This window comes from Bufo bufo, chromosome 6 (assembly GCF_905171765.1).
Source record: "Bufo bufo chromosome 6, aBufBuf1.1, whole genome shotgun sequence".
In the NCBI taxonomy this organism is placed as follows: domain Eukaryota; kingdom Metazoa; phylum Chordata; class Amphibia; order Anura; family Bufonidae; genus Bufo; species Bufo bufo.
The window spans coordinates 139,600,676-139,622,788 of record NC_053394.1 but is presented as its reverse complement, the minus strand read 5'-3'; positions in this window follow the sequence as shown (position 1 = coordinate 139,622,788).

Genomic DNA, 22,113 nt, shown 5'->3' with positions numbered 1-22,113 from the left:
GAGCACTGCCAGAGCCCTGCAAAATGACCTCCAGCAGGCCACAAATGTGCATGTGTCTGCTCAAACGGTCAGAAACAGACTCCATGAGGATGATGTAATGACCGACGACACGCACAGGGAGGAAAACAAGGAAAGCCCTGCCCAAGGGAGAGGGAAAGGTGGTGACCCCTAACTCACCTTGCGGCTGGCACCTGACTGCCCTGACGTCCCTAGACGGGTTCCTCACCCGTGCGGCGATCGCGTGCCTAAACCCTGGCTTTCCCTAATATGAGCCCTGGATAGTGAACAGGCCGGTGGGATCGCTAATCCACACCACTATCACTAAGAGGGAAACACCAGGGAGAGGACAGACAAAACATACAAACACATACACCCAGGTGGGCGACCACAATAAACCAAAAAGGTCCAACAGGGATCTGGAGGGTAGCGTACTGGACCAACTACCAGCGGACGCAGCAACACAGCTCCAGAAGGTCAGAATAGATGTCCAGGCAGGAAGCTCTATCTCTGGCAACCAGAGAAGTGTGAGAGAGAAATATAAGGAGGTCTGGGAGTGCTGGACAAGGAACAGCTGAGGAGAAGGAGCTACGGATCCCTGAGTGAGCCAAAAGGGTTTGCAAAGCAAACCCAGAAAGCTACCATAAGGAAAACAGCCCTATCTTAAATAGAGCGTGCAGCCAACCGCTGCGACTTCCTGACCCCGGGTATAACGGAGTCAGGCGTGGTCCTCGACACCCTCGTGTCAGTACCCCCCTCTCTACGAGGGGCCTCCGGACACTCAGGACCAGGTCTCCCAGGATGAGAGGCATGAAAAACCCGAACTAACCTGTCGGCGTTTACCTCAGACGCAGGAACCCACATTCTTTCCTCGGGACCGTAACCTCTCCAATGCACCAGATATTGAAGAGAGTGGCGGACCCGACGAGAATTAACAATTTTGGATATCTGAAATTCTAGGTTACCATCCACGACAACAGGAGGGGGTGGCAGCGGTGATGGTTCTAGAGGTGGAACATATTTTTTGAGTAACGACTTATGAAAAACATTATGAATTTTAAAAGTCTGAGGTAACTCCAGGCGAAAAGCCACGGGGTTGATGATGGCTACAATTTTGTAAGGGCCAATAAACCTAGGACCCAGTTTCCAAGAGGGAACCTTCAATTTAATATTCCTAGTAGACAACCACACATAGTCATTCACTCCTAGGTCCGGACCTGGCGACCGTCTCTTATCAGCCATGCATTTGTATTTACCTCCCATATTTTTCAAGTTAGCTTGCACCTTCTGCCATACCGATGAAAGAGATGACGAAAACCGTTCCTCTTCGGGAACCCCAGAAGACCCCCCCTCTTTGAAAGTACAGAATTGGGGATGAAAACCATATGCACCAAGAAATGGTGACTTGCCAGTGGATTCCTGACAACGATTATTTATGGCAAACCCAGCTAACGGTAAATATGATGACCACAACTCTTGGTTTTCAGACACAAAACATCTTAGATATGTCTCAAGGTTTTGGTTGGTACGCTCAGTCTGTCCATTCGACTGAGGATGGAAAGCAGAGGAAAAGGACAAGTGTACCCCCAAACGAGAACAAAAAGCTTTCCAAAATTTAGAAATAAACTGGGTACCCCGATCCGAAACAACATCGGAGGGGACCCCGTGAAGCTTCACGATTTCACTGACGAATACCTGAGCAAGAGTCTTAGCATTAGGTAGTGCGGGTAACGCAATGAAGTGTACCATTTTGCTAAACCTGTCCACTACTACCAAAATAACTGTTTTACCCGCAGACAAAGGTAAGTCAGTGATAAAATCCATTGACAGATGTGTCCACGGTCTATTGGGAATGACGAGTGGTAATAGAGACCCTGCAGGACGTGTATGTGAAACTTTTGCGCGCGCACAGGTAGAACAAGAAGACACAAAATCCAATACATCCTGACGCAACCTTGGCCACCAAAAACGACGAGACAATAGTTCCAAGGTTGCTTTACTACCCGGGTGCCCAGCAAGTGCCGAATTATGATGTTCCTTTAATAATTCGAAACGTAAGTTCAACGGTACAAACAATTTCTCTGAGGGGCAAGAGACCGGGGCGTCCCCCTGGGCCTCTAACACCTTCCCCTCCAAAACAGAGTGTACCGCAGAAACAACCACTCCTCTTTGAAGAATGGGTACCGGATCACTCACATTACCCCCTCCAGGGAAACAACGAGATAGTGCATCAGCCTTGGTGTTCTTTGCCCCAGGACGATAGGTAATCACAAAGTTAAACCTGGTAAAAAATAGCGACCACCTAGCCTGTCTAGGGGCGAGACGCTTAGCAGATTCGAGGTACAGAAGATTTTTGTGGTCTGTAATCACAGTGACGGGGTGGACTGCCCCCTCTAAGAAATGACGCCACTCCTCAAACGCAAGTTTAATAGCTAATAGTTCCCTATTGCCAATATCGTAGTTCTTTTCTGCTGCAGATAGTTTTTTAGAAAAGAAAGCACAAGGACGCCATTTGCCAGGAGACGGACCCTGAGACAGCACCGCCCCCACTCCCACCTCTGACGCATCGACTTCAACAATAAAAGGCTGAGAGACATCAGGTTGGACCACTACAGGTGCTGAGGTAAACCTCTCTTTTAGAGAGGAAAAAGCAACTTTAGTGGCGTCAGACCATTTAGAAAAATCACTAGTCATGTCAGTAAGCGGTTTTACAATAAGTGAATAATTTTTAATGAATTTCCTATAGAAATTCGCGAAGCCCAAGAACCGTTGTAGTGCTTTGAGGTTCTCAGGAAGATCCCAATCTAAAATTGCCTGGACCTTCCTAGGATCCATACGGAAACCTGACGCAGATAAAAAATAACCCAGGAATTGTATCTCCTGAACGGCGAAGACACATTTTTCAATTTTAGCATATAATTCATTCGTCCGTAGGACCTGCAGTACTTGTCTGACATGCACCTCATGTGTTTTCAGATCGGACGAATAAATTAAAATATCATCTAGGTATATTACCACAAACCTGCCGATTAGATGACTAAAAATGTCATTAACGAAATGTTGAAAGACGGCAGGAGCATTGGTCAGACCGAAAGGCATAACTAGATTTTCATAATGCCCCTCAGGGGTGTTAAACGCTGTCTTCCACTCATCCCCCTCCTTGATACGAATCAGATTGTAGGCCCCCCTAAGATCAAGTTTGGAGAACCACCTAGCACCCGCAATCTGATTAAACAGGTCAGGAATGAGAGGAAGAGGGTATGGGTCTCGGATGGTTATCTGATTTAATTCGCGAAAATCTAAGCAAGGACGCAGGCCCCCATCTTTCTTTTTAACGAAGAAAAACCCTGCAGCCACGGGTGAAGAAGAGGGTCTGATGTGTCCCTTAGCCAAGCTCTCGGAGATATAATCTTTCATGGCTTGTCTCTCTGGACCCGAAAGATTATATAACCTGGTCTTGGGTAATTTTGCGCCGGGAATAAGGTTAACCGGGCAATCATAAGGACGATGAGGTGGTAACTTCTGACAACCCTTTTCAGAAAAAACATCCTCAAAGTCCGAAATAAATGTAGGTAGGGTAGTTATGGAGGCGACTAAGCAATTGCTATTTAAGCAATTTTCTCTGCACTGCTCACTCCACTCCAATATCTCCCTGGCCTGCCAATCCACCACTGGATTGTGCGCTACCAACCAGGGAAGACCCAGCACTACCGGAGTGGGAAGCCCCTCCAGAACATAACCTGAAAGCATCTCGTTATGGTGGTCCCCTACCCGAAGGTGTAAATTATGAACCATGTGCGTGAGGTTTCTCTGAGACAGGGGAGCAGAATCAATAGCGAATATGGGAATGGGTCTCTGTAAAGTACAGAGAGACAAACCCAAAGTGCGGGCAAAATGGGCATCTATCAAATTTACCCCTGCTCCACTGTCTAGAAAGAAAGAAATAGTCTCCGTCTTATCACCAAAAATAATAACCGCTGGCAACACAAATTGCGATGTACGTATGGAGGAAACGTATACCCCCCGGCTGACATCCTCCACACAGCCTGGGGTTAGTAGTTTTTCCGACGGTCTTTTGTTTCTGAGGAAAGAAGGACAGACATTAATGAAATGACCCCTCTCCCCACAAAAAAAACAAACCCCACGCCTACGGCGAGCCTCAGGGGGACGGACCTGACGAGTAGTTCCTCCTAGCTGCATAGGCTCGTCTAAGTCCGTACAGACTAACTGCTGCTTGGGAGGGGTTACCAATTGCTCCGGTTTTTTCAACCTGACCCTAAGGCGTCTATCTATTCGGATAGAAAGGGACATAACCGCATCAAGGGAAAAGGGGGTCTCATATAATGCAAGCGCATCCTTAACCCTTTCGGATAACCCAGAGCAGAACTGACTCCTGAGAGCCGGGTCGTTCCATTGGGTATCCGTAGCCCACCTACGGAATTCAGAGCAATACTCCTCTACCGGCCGCTCTCCTTGTAAGAGTCTCCGTAATCTTGATTCAGCCAGGGCGACTCGGTCAGGGTCATCATATATGAGACCCAAGGCCCCAAAAAACTCATCCACTGACCGAAGAGCCTGGGAATCAGTAAGTAAAGAGAACGCCCAGGACTGCGGATCCCCCTGCAGCAGGGAAATAACAACCCCCACCCGCTGATCTTCATTACCAGAGGAGTAAGGGCGCAGTTTAAAATATAACTTACAGGCCTCACGGAATGTCAAAAACTTGTCCCTTCCCCCAGAAAATCTGTCAGGGAGAGGGACCTTGGGTTCCGCAACAACCTGGTTACCAGTAGCAACCGCTGGGCTTGCAGTCAGTTGTAATTGCTGCTGTTGCTGGAGGACCGACGCCTTCAATCCTACCACCTCCAAAGACAGGCCATGAAATTGTTTGGACAGAGCAGCAATTTGATCCATACTGGATTCTAAGTAGGTAAAAAAAAAATTTTTTTTTTTTTTTTTTTTACCTACACAAAATAATGGCCAGAGATAATGTAATGACCGACGACACGCACAGGGAGGAAAACAAGGAAAGCCCTGCCCAAGGGAGAGGGAAAGGTGGTGACCCCTAACTCACCTTGCGGCTGGCACCTGACTGCCCTGACGTCCCTAGACGGGTTCCTCACCCGTGCGGCGATCGCGTGCCTAAACCCTGGCTTTCCCTAATATGAGCCCTGGATAGTGAACAGGCCGGTGGGATCGCTAATCCACACCACTATCACTAAGAGGGAAACACCAGGGAGAGGACAGACAAAACATACAAACACATACACCCAGGTGGGCGACCACAATAAACCAAAAAGGTCCAACAGGGATCTGGAGGGTAGCGTACTGGACCAACTACCAGCGAACGCAGCAACACAGCTCCAGAAGGTCAGAATAGATGTCCAGGCAGGAAGCTCTATCTCTGGCAACCAGAGAAGTGTGAGAGAGAAATATAAGGAGGTCTGGGAGTGCTGGACAAGGAACAGCTGAGGAGAAGGAGCTACGGATCCCTGAGTGAGCCAAAAGGGTTTGCAAAGCAAACCCAGAAAGCTACCATAAGGAAAACAGCCCTATCTTAAATAGAGCGTGCAGCCAACCGCTGCGACTTCCTGACCCCGGGTATAACGGAGTCAGGCGTGGTCCTCGACACCCTCGTGACAGATGATAAGAGGGCCCGACGTCCACAGGTGGGGGTTGTGCTTACAGCCCAACACCGTGCAGGACATTTGGCATTTTCCAGAGAACACCAAGATTGGCAAATTCGCCACTGGCGCCCTGTGCTCTTCACAGATGAAAGCAGGTTCACACTGAGCACATGTGACAGACGTGACAGAGTCTGGAGACGCCGTGGAGAACGTTCTGCTGCCTGCAACATCCTCCAGCATGACCGGTTTGGCATTGGGTCAGGAATGGTGTGGAGTGGCATTTCTTTGGAGGGCCGCACAGCCCACCATGTGCTCGCCAGAGGTAGCCTGACTGCCATTAGGTACCGAGATGAGATCCTTAGACCCCTTGTGAGACCATATGCTGGTGCGGTTGGCCCTGGGTTCCTCCTAATGCAAGACAATGCTAGACCTCATGTGGCTGGAGTGTGTCAGCAGTTCCTGCAAGACGAAGGCATTGATGCTATGGACTGGCCCGCCCGTTCCCCAGACCTGAATCCAATTGAGCACATCTGGGACATCATGTCTCGCTCTATCCACCAACGTCACGTTGCACCACAGACTGTCCAGGAGTTGGCAGATGCTTTAGTCCAGGTCTGGGAGGAGATCCCTCAGGAGACCGTCCGCCACCTCATCAGGAGCATGCACAGGCGTTGTAGGGAGGTCATACAGGCACGTGGAGGCCACACACACTACTGAGCCTCATTTTGACTTGTTTTAAGGACATTACATCAAAGTTGGATCAGCCTGTAGTGTGTTTTTCCACTTTAATTTTGAGTGTGATTCAAAATCCAGACCTCCATGGGTTGAAAAATTTGATTTCCATTTTTTAATTTTGTGTGATTTTGTTGTCAGCACATTCAACTATGTAAAGAACAAAGTATTTCAGAAGAATATTTAATTAACTCAGATCTAGGATGTGTTCTTTTTGTGTTCCCTTTATTTTTTTGAGCAGTGTACATTAGTATCTGTATATGCTCCAAATGTAGGGCAAAAGGCTATATAGGAAGACGCAGAGGGTGGCGGTAGGGGCTGTGATAATGGGAGAAGACTTTAACATCCCGGTGGACGCAGAGTTGGACTGCTTCACACATGCTTGAACTAGACGTGAAGATTTAAAAAGCTCTCTCAAGCTTACCTACCTGCATGATATCTGGAGATATCAACACGGTGGGAAGCGTGATTACACACATCTCTCCTCCTCCCATTGCTCACAGTCCCGCATCGACTACTTTTTGATTTCCAGGGACCTGCTGCACAAAACGGTTAAGTCGGACATTGGGTGTGCTAAATGGTCTGATCATGCTCCCATCTCTCTAGTAGTAGATTCTGGCCTCCCCAACCATTCGACCCCACAATGGATATTAAATCCATATCTATTCAAATGTGACAAGAGAATAGAAGAATACCGCACCTACCTACAAGATTTTTTCAGCCTCAATGACTCTCCTGAGATATCCTCGCATACCTTGTGGCTAACGCACAAGGCACACATGAGAGGAATACTTCTGCAATCTGCTGAGCGTCTCAAAAAACTAAGAGACCTACAGCTGAAGGAGGCTCTATTGAGGCTGGAAATGGCGGCTAAGCGTTATAATAATAACCCCTCCCAAACCCTCCTGAAAGAACTTCAGATTGCCCGACTTCATCTCAGATCTCTTCTCTTATATAAACATGAAAAACCACTGTGCAGACTGCGCTCCTCCTTCTATCATATGGGTGATCGTGCAGGCTCTTTGCTAGCGAATAGAGTCAAGAAAAAATCATTAAACTCTAGAATAGAGAAGCTACACTTTGATGGCTCCACAATTACGCACCCACAAGAGATAACAAATGCACTAGCCTCATATTATGCCAGACTATACAACCTTAAAAACGACTCCTTAACTCCCCAACCCGATAAGAATGGTATAGACTCCTTATTAAATTCACTTAATCTTCCCGCCCTCACGAGTGCTCAACTAACACTACTCAATAGTCCGATCTCTGCAGAAGAGATTTCTATAGCCATCAATAACACTCCATCAGGCAAAGCACCGGGACCGTATGGATTTACTGCTAATTACTACAAAACCTTTCAGGCTCAACTAACTCCTTACCTGTCCATCCTTTATAATGGCTTCTTTACAACAGGTTTGATCCCCCCAGAGATGCTCTTTGCTACTGTGATAACACTCCCAAAACCAGGCAAGCCCCCAAATTCTCCCACTAATCTGCGGCCCAATTCCCTGCTTAACGCAGACTTAAAATTACAGTCAGGTCAATAAATATTGGGATTCTAAAATGTTTGGCTCTATAAACCACCACAATGGATTTGAAATGAAACAAACAAGATGTGCTTTAACTGCAGACCGTCAGCTTTAATTTGAGGGTACTTACATCCAAATCAGGTGAACTGTGTAGGAATTACATCAGTTTGCATATGTGCCTCCCACTCGTTAAGGGACCAAAAGTAATGGGACATAATAATAATCATCATAAATCAAACTTTCACTTTTTAATACTTTGTTGCAAATCCTTTGCAGTAAATTACAGCCTGAAGTCTGGAACGCATAGACATCACCAGACGCTGGGTTTCATCCCTGGTGATGCTCTGCCAGGCCTCTACTGCAACTGTCTTCAGTTCCTGCTTATTCTTGGGGCATTTTCCCTTCAGTTTTGTCTTTAGCAAGTGAAATGCATGCTCAATTGGATTCAGGTCAGGTGATTGACTTGGACATTGCATAACATTCCACTTCTTTCCCTTAAAAAACTCTTTGATTGCTTTTGCAGTATGCTTTGGGTCACTGTCCATCTGCACTGTGAAGCGCCGTCCAATGAGTTCTGAAGCATTTGGCTGGATATGAGCAGATAATATTGCCCGAAACACTTCAGAATTCATCCTGCTGCTTTTGTCAGCGGTCACATCATCAATAAATACAAGAGAACCAGTTCCATTGGCAGCCATACATGCCCACGCCATGACACTACCACCACCATGCTTCACTGATGAGGTGGTATGCTTAGGATCATGAGCAGTTCCTTTCCTTCTCCATACTCTTCTCTTCCCATCACTCTGGTACAAGTTGATCTTGGTCTCATCTGTCCATAGGATGTTGTTCCAGAACTGTTAAGGCTTTTTTACTCATACACAGTTCTACTGAGCACTGAAATAGCTTAAACCTCGCTTACTATCTATCCCCCCCTCCACCCCCCCTCCTCTTCTTCATCTTTCTTCTCCTTCTATCTCCTCTCTCCCCCTTTCTTTCTTTTTCAATATCTTTTTCTATCTTATCTTTTTTATGTATAAATGGCATATGGTCCAGACAACCATGGTCCCCCTTGATACTTTGATATACTTTGCTATGCAATTATTAGGTCTTTACTTAACACCTCTAGGAGTCATATAGGGGACTGAGATCATTGCTATACCGCATGATATTACTTATGGATCTATAAAGATACGTCAAATAGTTAATATATGTAATGTATATGACCTGTGATATCAACTTTGTATACTATATATGGCCAAATGGTCATTGTTTGTTTTGAAAAATTCTGAAAATAAAGAATTTAAAAAAGAAAAAAAAAAGAAAAGTAAGAGCATTTCCACACGCACAATGCAAAGGAAACTCAAGGGATTGGGACTGAACAGCTGTGTAGCCGTAAGAAAACCACTAATCAGTGAGGCAAACCAGAAAAAAAGGCTTCAATTTGCTAGGGAGCATAAAGATTGGACTCTGGAGCAATGGAAGAAGCTCATGTGGTCTGATGAGTCCAGATTTACCCTGTTCCAGAGTGATGGGCGCATCAGGGTAAGAAGAGAGGCAGATGAAGTGATGCACCCATCATGCCTAGTGCCTACTGTACAAGCCTGTGGGGGCAGTGCTATCATCTGGGGTTGCTGCAGTTGGTCAGGTCTAGGTTCAGTAACAGTATGTGCTCCAAGAATGAGGTCAGCTGACTACCTGATCATACTGAATGAGCAGGTTATTCCATCAATGGATTGTTTCTTCCCTGATGGCACAGGCATATTCCAAGATGACAATGCCAGGATTCATCGGGCTAAAGAGTGGTTCAGGGAGCATGAGACATCATTTCCACACATGGATTGGCCACTACAAAGTCCAGACCTTAACCCCATTGAGAATCTTTTTTTTTTTTTTTGGTGGCGACTTTTTTTTTGGACAGGCAGTGTATTTATATAAAGCCCTAACTACAATTTCTTCTTTTTGAAACAAAAAAAAAGGAAAAATTGGCAAAAAAAAAATCAACACAGATGTGAAAAAAAAGAGCGCAAAGAATAATCCCCAGGTGCTGATCAGGCAGGTACGCACTGAACAACACTTGGCGGTCACAGCTCGCACGCATAAAAAGTGTCGCAGAGCAGGAAAATTGTAAAAGAAAAAAGACAAAAAAAGCGCACTGACCAAATGGCGTCTGTAAAAAAATGACAGGGGGGGGGGGTTAGTGATCTGGAACAACTGCAAATGAAAAAAAAAAAAAAAAATCACTGCAGCAATTCGAGATGTTCTTTTCTTCAGGAAAAGTTTAAATAGCAGTGGAGGTGCACCACAAGTCCCAGCAAGCCAACAGCAGCCCAGAAAAGCACGGAACCTCTCTGCATAAAGTCACCAGCTAGAATGGCTGCATGCAGGGAAGTTCAGCCCTTTCCTATGCAGCTATAGCGCTGCTATTGGCTGGAGTGTTGTTCCAGCCAATCGCAGCGCTGGCAGGGGATGCAAAAACACTGGTGTCCCCTACCTCACCTCGGAGGAGACCGGTCACCTCCCTCTGACCCGCACCGCAGCTTTTTTTTCAGCTTCCAGCGCTGCGATGTGCCAGTTTTTATTGACTTGGAGCTGCAGAGGGGAGGTGCTGCCCTTACCTGGCATGGCTGCATGCTGGTAAGAGCAGCCATGGTTCCCCGATTCCCTCCCAGCGCTTTTTGTGAAAAGCAAACCCAGAACTGGTGTGTGTTTTTTATAGGGCAGGGCAGCTGTAACCAACACCTCCAATCTCATCTCATTGATTGGTCTCCAGTTGGCTGACACCTCACTCTAATTAGCTTTTGGAGATTTCATTAGTCTAGGGGTTCACATACTTTTTCCACCTGCACTGTGAATGTTTACATTGGGGTTCAATAAAAACATGGTAACTGTGGCGAAACGGGCCGTTACAGTAACATTTAATTCTTTGTGTGTTATTAGTTTAAGCAGACTGTGATTGTCTATTGTTGTGACTTAGATGAAGATCAGATCACATGTTATGACCAATTTGTGCAGAAATCCATTTCATTCCAAAGGGTAGGTTTTATACTAAATAAAATAAAATAAATGGACATCACCATATTCTGACCCACATAACTTTTTTTTTTTGTAATGTCTACTGAACTGTGTTGGGGCTCACTTTTTGCGGGACAATCTGTAGTTTTTATTCTTACCATTTTGGAGTGAGTGACTTTCACTATGACAATTTATTAGTTTTTTGGGGGGTAAGCGATGATAAAAGGTGAATCGGCCCTTTTGATACTTTTTTCTGTTACGCCATATTTGAAAAATATTTTTAGATTTCAATAATACAGGTATTTTTGGACGTGGTGATGCCCATGATGTTTATATATTTTTTTTTTATTAATGTATTTTCAATTCTGCATGTGGGGCAGTGTGTGATGTATGAGAAGCATGTGGGGCAGTGTGTGATGTATGAGAAGCATGTGGGGCAGTGTTTGATGTATGAGGTGTATGTGGGGCAGTGTGTGATGTATGAGAAGCATGTGGAGCAGCGTGTGATGTATGAGAAGCATGTGGGGCAGTGTGTGACGTATGAGAAGCATGTGGGGCAGTGTGTGATGTATGAGAAGCATGTGGGGCAGTGTGTGATGTATGAGAAGCATGTGGAGCAGCGTGTGATGTATGAGAAGCATGTGGGGCAGCGTGTGATGTATGAGAAGCATGTGGGGCAGCGTGTGATGTATGAGAAGCATGTGGGGCAGCGTGTGATGTATGAGAAGCATGTGGAGCAGCGTGTGATGTATGAGAAGCATGTGGGGCAGTGTGTGATGTATGAGGTGTATGTGGGGCAGTGTGTGATGTATGAGAAGCATGTGGGGCAGTGTGTGATGTATGAGAAGCATGTGGAGCAGCGTGTGATGTATGAGAAGCATGTGGGGCAGCGTGTGATGTATGAGAAGCATGTGGGGCAGTGTGTGATGTATGAGAAGCATGTGGGGCAGTGTGTGATGTATGAGAAGCATGTGGAGCAGCGTGTGATGTATGAGAAGCATGTGGGGCAGCGTGTGATGTATGAGAAGCATGTGGGGCAGCGTGTGATGTATGAGAAGCATGTGGGGCAGTGTGTGATGTATGAGAAGCATGTGGAGCAGCGTGTGATGTATGAGAAGCATGTGGGGCAGTGTTTGATGTATGAGGTGTATGTGGGGCAGTGTGTGATGTATGAGAAGCATGTGGGGCAGTGTTTGATGTATGAGGTGTATGTGGGGCAGTGTGTGATGTATGAGAAGCATGTGGAGCAGCGTGTGATGTATGAGAAGCATGTGGGGCAGTGTGTGATGTATGAGAAGCATGTGGGGCAGTGTGTGATGTATGAGAAGCATGTGGGGCAGTGTGTGATGTATGAGAAACATGTGGAGCAGCGTGTGATGTATGAGAAGCATGTGGGGCAGCGTGTGATGTATGAGGTGTATGTGGGGCAGCGTGTGATGTATGAGAAGCATGTGGGGCAGTGTGTGATGTATGAGAAGCATGTGGGGCAGTGTGTGATGTATGAGAAGCATGTGGAGCAGCGTGTGATGTATGAGAAGCATGTGGGGCAGCGTGTGATGTATGAGAAGCATGTGGGGCAGTGTTTGATGTATGAGGTGTATGTGGGGCAGTGTGTGATGTATGAGAAGCATGTGGAGCAGCGTGTGATGTATGAGACGCATGTGGGGCAGTGTGTGATGTATGAGAAGCATGTGGGGCAGTGTGTGATGTATGAGAAGCATGTGGAGCAGCGTGTGATGTAGGAGAAGCATGTGGGGCAGCGTGTGATGTAGGAGAAGCATGTGGGGCAGCGTGTGATGTAGGAGAAGCATGTGGGGCAGTGTGTGATGTAGGAGAAGCATGAGGTGTATGTGGGGCAGTGTGTGATGTATGAGAAGCATGTGGGGCAGTGTGTGATGTATGAGAAGCATGTGGGGCAGTGTGTGATGTATGAGAAGCATGTGGAGCAGCGTGTGATGTATGAGAAGCATGTGGGGCAGTGCGCGAGGTGCAGTGTGTGTGATCATCACACACTGCACCACATACATCGATAGATTACACACTGCTGTCAGTAGGGATGAGCGAATCGACTTCGGATGAAACATCCAAAGTCGATTCGCATAAAACTTAGTTCTAATACCCCACGGAGCAGGAGCTCTGTACAGTATTAGAATGTATTGGCTCCGATGAGCCGAAGCTATTACTTTGCGAAGTCTCACGAGACTTCGCACAATAACTTCATAAATTAATTTGCACTCTAAAAAAAAAACATTTCCCGAACTCGGGAAGATGTTTTTTTACAGTACAAATTAATTAATGAATTCGCTCATCCCTAGCTGTCACCCTGTTCTGCGCGTCCATCTTGATGTCTGGGATGTAGTCTTTAGCTTCACCGCCGCCATATTTGCCGGGGTCCTTGGGAAGCGTGCCCGGCTCTCCTTACTATAGCAACCCCGGGAGCTAGCCCCTCCGAACAGCTCCTGCCAGCTTTCTCTGCTGCAGGACACTGTACCGGCCAAAGCTCCCTATTGCAGGCACAGGCAGCATTGATACACTTCCATGCCGTTCATGGCGCCCTGCACTGATGAATGGCATGGAAATGTCTACATCGTATTGGTACACTTTAAACTTTTTTCAGAGAGTAAAGCAGCCTGAACAGGAGTCTATGACGCTTGTACAGGCGTTATTGCGACCTCTGGTCTGAAGTCATCCCCACATTCCCATATCATCAATACAGTGTAATACCGCCGGTAATTACCCGATGAACAAGCAAACGGCAGATCGTGCTAATTACAGTCTGCCGCTAGCAAATAACTGTACAGCATGGAGACAAGCGATGGTACAACGATCACTCCTCCCCACACTGTGGACAAGACGGCTGCATGTAATAGGAGCGGTCTCCTCAGGAAGCGAGCAGGCGATTCCTTCCTTATCGCCTGTAAAATCTGCCTATGTAATACAGCCTTTACACACACTACCAACAACATACACCCCCCTCAGCATCCACACAGCAGCCCCCCATCTCAGTGTACAATCCCACACAGCCCTCCCATACAACCAGATACCCCCTCCCTCAGCATCCACACAGCCCACCACCAGATTCTCAGCGAACACTCCCTCACAGACCCCCCAGTCTCAGCATAAAATGCAATACAGTCCGCCCCCCAATACAGCCAGATACCCCCTCCCTCACAGACACCACACTACTACACAAAACGTCCCCCCCCATATATACAGCCAGATACCCCCTTCCCTCTGCATCTACACAGCTGTCTCCCATCTCAGTGTACAATCCCTCAAAACACATCCCTAGCAAGTTGGTAGATGCTAGAGTGGAGTTGTTAGAACGAGGTCTGTGACGTCACTGGTCACATGCTCCTTCATGGTCACATGGTCAAGTGTGGGAAGTGCTTATAAACCCAGACTGCAGGCGCTTGTGAAGGAGGAGGAGCTGTGTGTGCCTGGATGTGCTGCAGAGCTAGAGTCCATAGGAGCGCATACATGAGGAGGCAGGTTACAGATCTGTGAAGGGAGGGGGCATGTGGTGTATTCTGGGGTCATGGGGGGGGGTCAATCTGTGAGGGGGGGGCATGTGGTGTGTTCTGGGGACATGGGGGGGGTTAATCTGTGGGGGGGCATGTGGTGTATTCTGGGGACATGGGGGGGGTTAATCTGTGAGGGGGACATGTGGTGTATTCTGGGGACATGGGGGGGGGTTAATCTGTGAGGGGGGCATGTGGTGTATTCTGGCGCCATGAGGGTGCAGATCTATGGGGGGGGGGCATGTGGTGTATTCTGGGGACATGAGGGGGGTTAATCTGTGAGGGGGGTGTATTCTGGGGACATGGGGGGGTTAATCTGTGAGGGGGGCATGTGGTGTATTATGGGGGGGTTAATCTGTGGGGGGGCATGTGGTGTATTCTGGGGACATGAGGGGGGTTAATCTGTGAGGGGGTGTATTCTGGGGACATGGGGGGGTTAATCTGTGAGGGGGGCATGTGGTGTATTATGGGGGGGTTAATCTGTGGGGGGGCATGTGGCGTATTCTGGGGACATGAGGGGGGTTAATCTGTGAGGGGGGGGTGTATTCTGGGGACATGGGGGGTTAATCTGTGAGGGGCATGTGGTGTATTTTGGGGACATGGGGGGGTTAATCTGTGAGGGGGGCATGTGGTGTATTCTGGGGCCCATGAGGGTGCAGATCTATGGGGGGGGGGCATGTGGTGTATTCTGGGGCCATGAGGGTGCATATCTCTCTGTGTGTGTGTGGGGGGGGGGGCATGTGGTGTATTCTGGGGCCATGAGGGTGCAGATCTATGGGGGGGGGGCATGTGGTGTATTCTGGGGCCATGAGGGTGCATATCTCTCTGTGTGTGTGTGGGGGGGGGGGCATGTGGTGTATTCTGGGGCCATGAGGGTGCAGATCTATGGGGGGGGGGGGCATGTGGTGTATTCTGGGGCCCATGAGGGTGCAGATCTATGGGGGGGGGGGGGCATGTGGCGTATTCTGGGGCCATGAGGGTGCATATCTCTCTGTGTGTGTGTGGGGGGGGGGGGGGCATGTGGTGTATTCTGGGGCCATGATGGTGCAGATCTGTGGGGGGTTAGGGGGTCAATCTGTGAGGGGGGGCATGTGGTGTATTCTGGGGACATGAGGGTGCAGATCTATGGGGGGGGGCATGAGGATGCAGATCTATGGGGTGGTGGGGCGTATTCTGGGGACATGGGTGGTTAATCTGTGAGGGGGCATGTGGTGTATTATGGGGGGGTTAATCTGTGAGGGGGCATGTGGTGTATTCTGGGGACATGGGGGGGTTAATCTGTGAGGGGGGCATGTGGTGTATTCTGGGGCCCATGAGGGTGCAGATCTATGGGGGGGGGCATGTGGTGTATTCTGGGGGCCATGAGGGTGCAGATCTATGGGGGGGGGGCATGTGGCGTATTCTGGGGCCATGAGGGTGTAGGTCTGTGAGGGGGTTATGGGGTGGGTCAGTCTGGTAGGGGGGCATGTGGTGTAGTCTGTTACCATGAGGGTGCATATCTCTGTGTGGGGGGGGTCAATCTCCAAGGGGGGGGGTCATGTAGTGTATTTTGGTACCATGAGGGTGCAGATCTGTGGGGAGGGGGGTCAATCTGTGAGGGGGGGCATGTGGTGTATTCTGGGGACATGAGGGTGCAGATCTATGGGGGGGGCATGTGGTGTATTCTGGTGCCATGAGGGTGCAGATCTATAGGGGGGGCATGTGGGTGTATTCTGGGGGCATAAGGGTGCAGATCTTTGGGGGGGGGGGCATGTGGGTGTATTCTGGCACCATGAGGGTGCAGATCTATGGGGGGGTCATGTGGGTGTATTCTGGCACCATGAGGGTGCAGATCTATGGGGGGGGGGGGATGTGGGTGTATTCTGGCGCCATGAGGGTGCAGATCTATGGGAGGGTGGGCTTTATGGGTTGTATTGGAGAGGGGGCAGATCAATAGGGGGGGGTGTAAGCCTCTGTGTATGGGGCTGGGTGTATCTTGTAGCTGCTGTGTGGTAACATTGATGTGTATTCACCCAATAGATTTTGTTCTTGAGAGCAGAGGGGTTGCCATCCAGCAGAGCCGGAGGAGACAAGCACACCAGTGCCCACTGCTGTACAGTCTGATGGCAGGAAGGATGCTGTATGCAGCACTACACACTATATATAAGGGCTTGTTGTGTCGCTGCTTGTCATGTTTAGGTGGCAGTCAGTAAACAGAATCTGTCCTAAAGACACAGCAGGATTGTGTCAGAAGAGCTGAAGTCCCGTGTAGGGCTTCAACGATTAATCGATGTAATCGACTAGAACGACGAATCCAGTTATCGAATAATCGTCCGATTCGTTGCTATGCGGGCGGTTTACTTTAAGTCACTGCATCTTTATTTTACCTTACAATGACGCTCCAGTAACGGGCAGAGCGGACGGCGGTGTAACGTCACTTACTCATGTGACGCGCCTGCTCCGCCTCCTTCATTCATAAAGTGGGCGGAGCAGGTGCGTCTCGTGAGTGACGTTACGCCGCCGTCAGCTCTGCCTGTTACTGGAGCGTCAATGTAAGGTAAAATAAAGATGCTGTGAGCAGTGGGGCCGGGGCTGTTATGGGGAGGGGGGGGATCGGTCTATGGCACTGTTATGGGAGGGGGATCTGGGCACAGGACCTCCTCTCCATAACAGCGCCGCCCACAGGACCCCCTCTCCATAACAGCGCCGCCCACAGGACCCCCTCTCCATAACAGCGCCGCCCACAGGACCCCCTCTCCATAACAGTGTCGTCCACAATTTGTTTTAATATGGCCTTTGAACATAATTTTTCAAGTAAAATCATATAAACCTCTCTGTTTTGTAATTTTGGTGTTTTTTTTTTTTTTTTTTTCCCCGATCGATTAAATTATCGACAACTAATCGATTATTCAAATAATCGTTAGCTGCAGCCCTAGTCCTGTGTAAGCACCCTTAGTTGGGATTCAAATTGGTGATGTCAGCTTAACGGCATAGCAGAGTGTTTCTATGGCGGTGCGGGTGCATTCCAGTGTGCCATTGGCACTTTACTTGTGTAATTCCCCTGGATTCAGATGGCATAATGGCAGTGCTCATGTGCCTATACACCACAGCGTCTAGACTCCGGCCTTACAGCAGACACAGGCTAGCCCTAGTTTGGAAGCAGTGTCCTAAATGTGCTGTCCTAATCCAGCCTTGCTTCTCTACCTTAGGGTGCCCATACTCTAGGCTTAGGGCGCCTGACCCCACTAGGCCACACCTGACCATGTTAGGCAATACTCCCTCCGATTCCGCAGCCAATACAAAATAAACTTCATGTCATCTGCTGTGGAGAGATGGTGACTCTCCCTGCACAGGGCTGCTGTATGAGAGGGAGCTGAGTCCATTCAGGCCCTGCGTCAGACGGAGGACAGGGAGCCTAAAACTGGACCTCTGGCCGCCCTACTTTACCCGCTGAAGTAGCAAACAGCCTGAAAGTTTATTACAGACCAGATAAGCGCACTGTGAATACAGCGACTGAACTTGGCCTACATGCACTTGGTTTAAAAACGACATCCCTCATATTTCAGTCACTTCAGCTGTCTTGCGTATGGAGGCAGGGTTACCAGGAACAAGAGGCAAATAGCCAATTTTATATACTTAAAGTATCATTAACTTTATTTTTTATTTCTTGTAGGTAAACAAACTGATCAAATTGGTGAAAGTGGCATAACTTTTTTCATATGCAAGTCTGTATTTAATGTATAAAACTGTAAATGGTTCTGAAATGTAGGTAACAAACACTTTAATAACGGCTTCTCACTTTTTTTCTCTTTGGTGTTGGGGGGCTGAAAATAGACAACTAAATTGTATTATTGGTCTCTCAGAACATGTCAACAATTGACATTAAGGTGCAGTGTTCTCAGATATACAGACGCCCTGCAGTTCTATCTATGCACACACAGGACAAATGGGATTTATTGAAAAGTTTTTAAATAAAGCATATATTTAATAAATCAAGTATGTGACTTTAATTTTTGTGTGTGTGTGTGTGTGTGTGTGTGTGTATATATATATATATATAGGAATGGACATTAGACCAGTGGAAATCTGTGCTTTTGGTCTGATGAGTCCAAATTTGAGATCTTTGGTTCCAACCACCGTGTCTTTGTGCGACGCAGAAAAGGTGAACGGATGGACTCTACATGCCTGGTTCCCACCGTGAAGCATGGAGGTGTGATGGTGTGGGGGGGCTCTGCTGGTGACACTGTTGGGGATTTATTCAAAATTGAAGGCATACTGAACCAGCATGGCTACCACAGCATCTTGCAGCGGCATGCTATTCCATCCGGTTTGCGTTTAGTTGGACCATCATTTATTTTTCAACAGGACAATGACCCCAAACACACCTCCAGGCTGTGTAAGGGCTATTTGACCATTAAGGAGAGTGATGGGGTGCTGCGCCAGATGACCTGGCCTCCACAGTCACCGGACCTGAACCCAATCGAGATGGTTTGGGGTGAGCTGGACCGCAGAGTGAAGGCAAAAGGGCCAACAAGTGCTAAGCATCTCTGGGAACTCGAACTTCAAGACTGTTGGAAGACCATTTCAGGGGACTACCTCTTGAAGCTCATCAAGAGAATGCCAAGAGTGTGCAAAGCAGTAATCAAAGCAAAAGGTGGCTACTTTGAAGAACCTAGAATATGACATATTTTCAGTTGTTTCACGCTACCAACCTGACTCCCAGTCCAAAGAAATCCAGCCCATACAACTTTAACCAATCTCCAGCAAGCTATGCCTTACTGATGCAGTACTTTTCTGCATTTCAGCTACCTCACCCAGTGAGACTGAACCACCAGGTGAGATACACCCCCAAGTTAACATCACCAAAATATATATATATATATATATATATATATATATCAAATTGCAATAGGGCCCATACAGAACACCCACATATTCTTCTGCCCACTACATGGTAACCAGAGCTCTGAAAATTGGCAGGAATGGAGGGTGAGGTGGTAGAGGAGGCCAACTGCACACCCGCCTCACACTACATTCGTATAACATTTTATGTGAAATCAAAGAAAATGGTGGGGGGTGAGGCTCTTTTCTATGGAAAGGTTTTTAATCAGTTTTTGATATCTGCAGCATGAAGACAAGCTTTGGATATCAAACACTCAGTGGCATCAGATTGCATAGAAAAAATATACAAGAAAATAATAAAGGTAAATTCTTAATAGTAAAACTATTTACTTAATTGAGAATGTAAGGTATTTAATAACATCAAGAACAGGAGAACCTCTTCCTAACAACTCCTCCTTTCTAGCCTGCTTTATAGTTATTGAGCAGGCTAGATTTATGACCTTGGGGGGGGGGAAGGGTTACGGGACCTCCTGCTAACAACGCCATTCTAGCATGCTCCACGCTGAACAGGCTAGAATACTGAGACTAGGATGGAGTTGTTAGGAGGTCCCGTAAACCCCCCCAAAGTCAGAAATCTAGTCTGCTCACTAACTATGAAGCAGGCTAGAATGGAGTTGTTAGGAGGCGGTTCTCCTGTTCTTGATATTAAATTCTTTACATTCTCAAGGAAACTTTTTTAGAACAATGATTCCAAGAGGAGGAACTCCTTCTAAAAACACTACAGCTTATACTACTGGCTTCTGACCTTTACAGCTTATATTACTGATAATTGAGGAGGACCTCCTAACACAGGCATCCTCCAACTACGGCCCTCCAGCTGTTGCAAAACTACAACTCCCAGCATGCCTGAACAGCCTACAGGTATCAGCCTATAGCAGGACATTATGGGAGGTGTAGTTTTACAAGAGCTGGAGGGCCGCAGTTGGAGGATGCCTGTTCTAACACCTCTACAGCTTATATTACTGATAATAGAGGAGGACCTCTTTCTAACAACTCCATTCTAGCTGATTCTATAGTGAACAGGCTAGATTACTGACTCCAGGAGGAGGACCTCCTTCTAACACCTCTACAGCTTATATTACTGATAATAGAGGAGGACCTCCTTCTAACACCTCTACAGCTTATATTACTGATAATAGAGGAGGACCTCCTTCTAACACCTCTACAGCTTATATTACTGATAATAGAGGAGGACCTCCTTCTAACAACTCCATTCTAGCTGATTCTATAGTGAACAGGCTAGATTACTGACTCCAGGAGGAGGACCTCCTTCTAACACCTCTACAGCTTATATTACTGATAATAGAGGAGGACCTCCTTCTAACACCTCTACAGCTTATATTACTGATAATAGAGGAGCACCTCCTTCTAACACCTCTACAGCTTATATTACTGATAATAGAGGAGGACCTCCTTCTAACACCTCTACAGCTTATATTACTGATAATAGAGGAGCACCTCCTTCTAACAACTCCATTCTAGCTGATTCTATAGTGAAAGGGCTAGATTACTGACTCCAGGAGGAGGACCTCCTTTTAACATCTCTCCAGCTTATATTAATGATAGTAGAGGAGGACCTCCTAACAACTCTGCAGCTTCTAGCAATGATAATAGAGGAGGACCTCCTTCTAACACCTCTGCAGCTTCTAGCAATGATAATAGAGGAGCACCTCCTTCTAACAACTCCATTCTAGCTGATTCTATAGTGAACAGGCTAGATTACTGACTCCAGGAGGAGGACCTCCTACTAACAACTCTACAGCTTATATTACTGATAATAGAGAAGGACCTCCTGCTAACAACTCCATTCTAATATATTACTGACTACAAAGTGTGGACCTCCTCCTAACAACTGCATGTTAGGGCCCATGCACACAGACGTGTGCCTTCCGAGACATAGCGTTCATGAGTAGGCCATATGTCCCAGAGCGGCATCAGTCATGTCCCATGATAATACGAGTCTGGGACGGTAGTCCCGCGGGTCGCTCGATGTGCACTGCATTATAGTAAACTATGAAGCTATGCGCTCTGGGACATATGCCCTGCTCACGGACTGTATATCTCAGATGGCATATGTTTATGTGCATGGACCCTTATTAGAATAGTGGGAGAAATAAGGTTCTCCTTCTGGAGCCAGTAATATGGTAGAATAGGAATGTTAGGAGGAGGGCCTCCAGGAGCCAGTAGGATATGCTTTAGAGGTGTTAGAAGGAGGTCCTCCTCCTGGAGTCAGTAATCTAGCCTGTTCACTATAAAATCAGCTAGAATGGAGTTGTTAGAAGGAGGTCCTCCTCTATTATCATTGCTAGAAGCTGCAGAGGTGTTAGAAGGAGGTCCTCCTCTATTATCAGTAATATAAGCTGTAGAGGTGTTAGAAGGAGGTCCTCCTCTATTATCAGTAATATAAGCTGTAAAGGTGTTAGAAGGAGGTCCTCCTCCTGGAGTCAGTAATCTAGCCTGTTCACTATAGAATCAGCTAGAATGGAGTTGTTAGAAGGAGGTCCTCCTCTATTATCAGTAATATAAGCAGCAGAGGTGTTAGAAGGAGGTCCTCCTATATTATCAGTAATATAAGCAGCAGAGGTGTTAGAAGGAGGTCCTCCTCTACTATCAGTAATATAAGCTGCAGAGTTGTTAGGAGGTCCTCCTCTATTATCAGTAATATAAGCTGTAGAGGTGTTAGAAGGAGGTCCTCCTCCTGGAGTCAGTAATCTAGCCCGTTCACTATAGAATCAGCTAGAATGGAGTTGTTAGAAGGAGGTCCTCCTCTATTATCAGTAATATAAGCTGCAGAGTTGTTAGGAG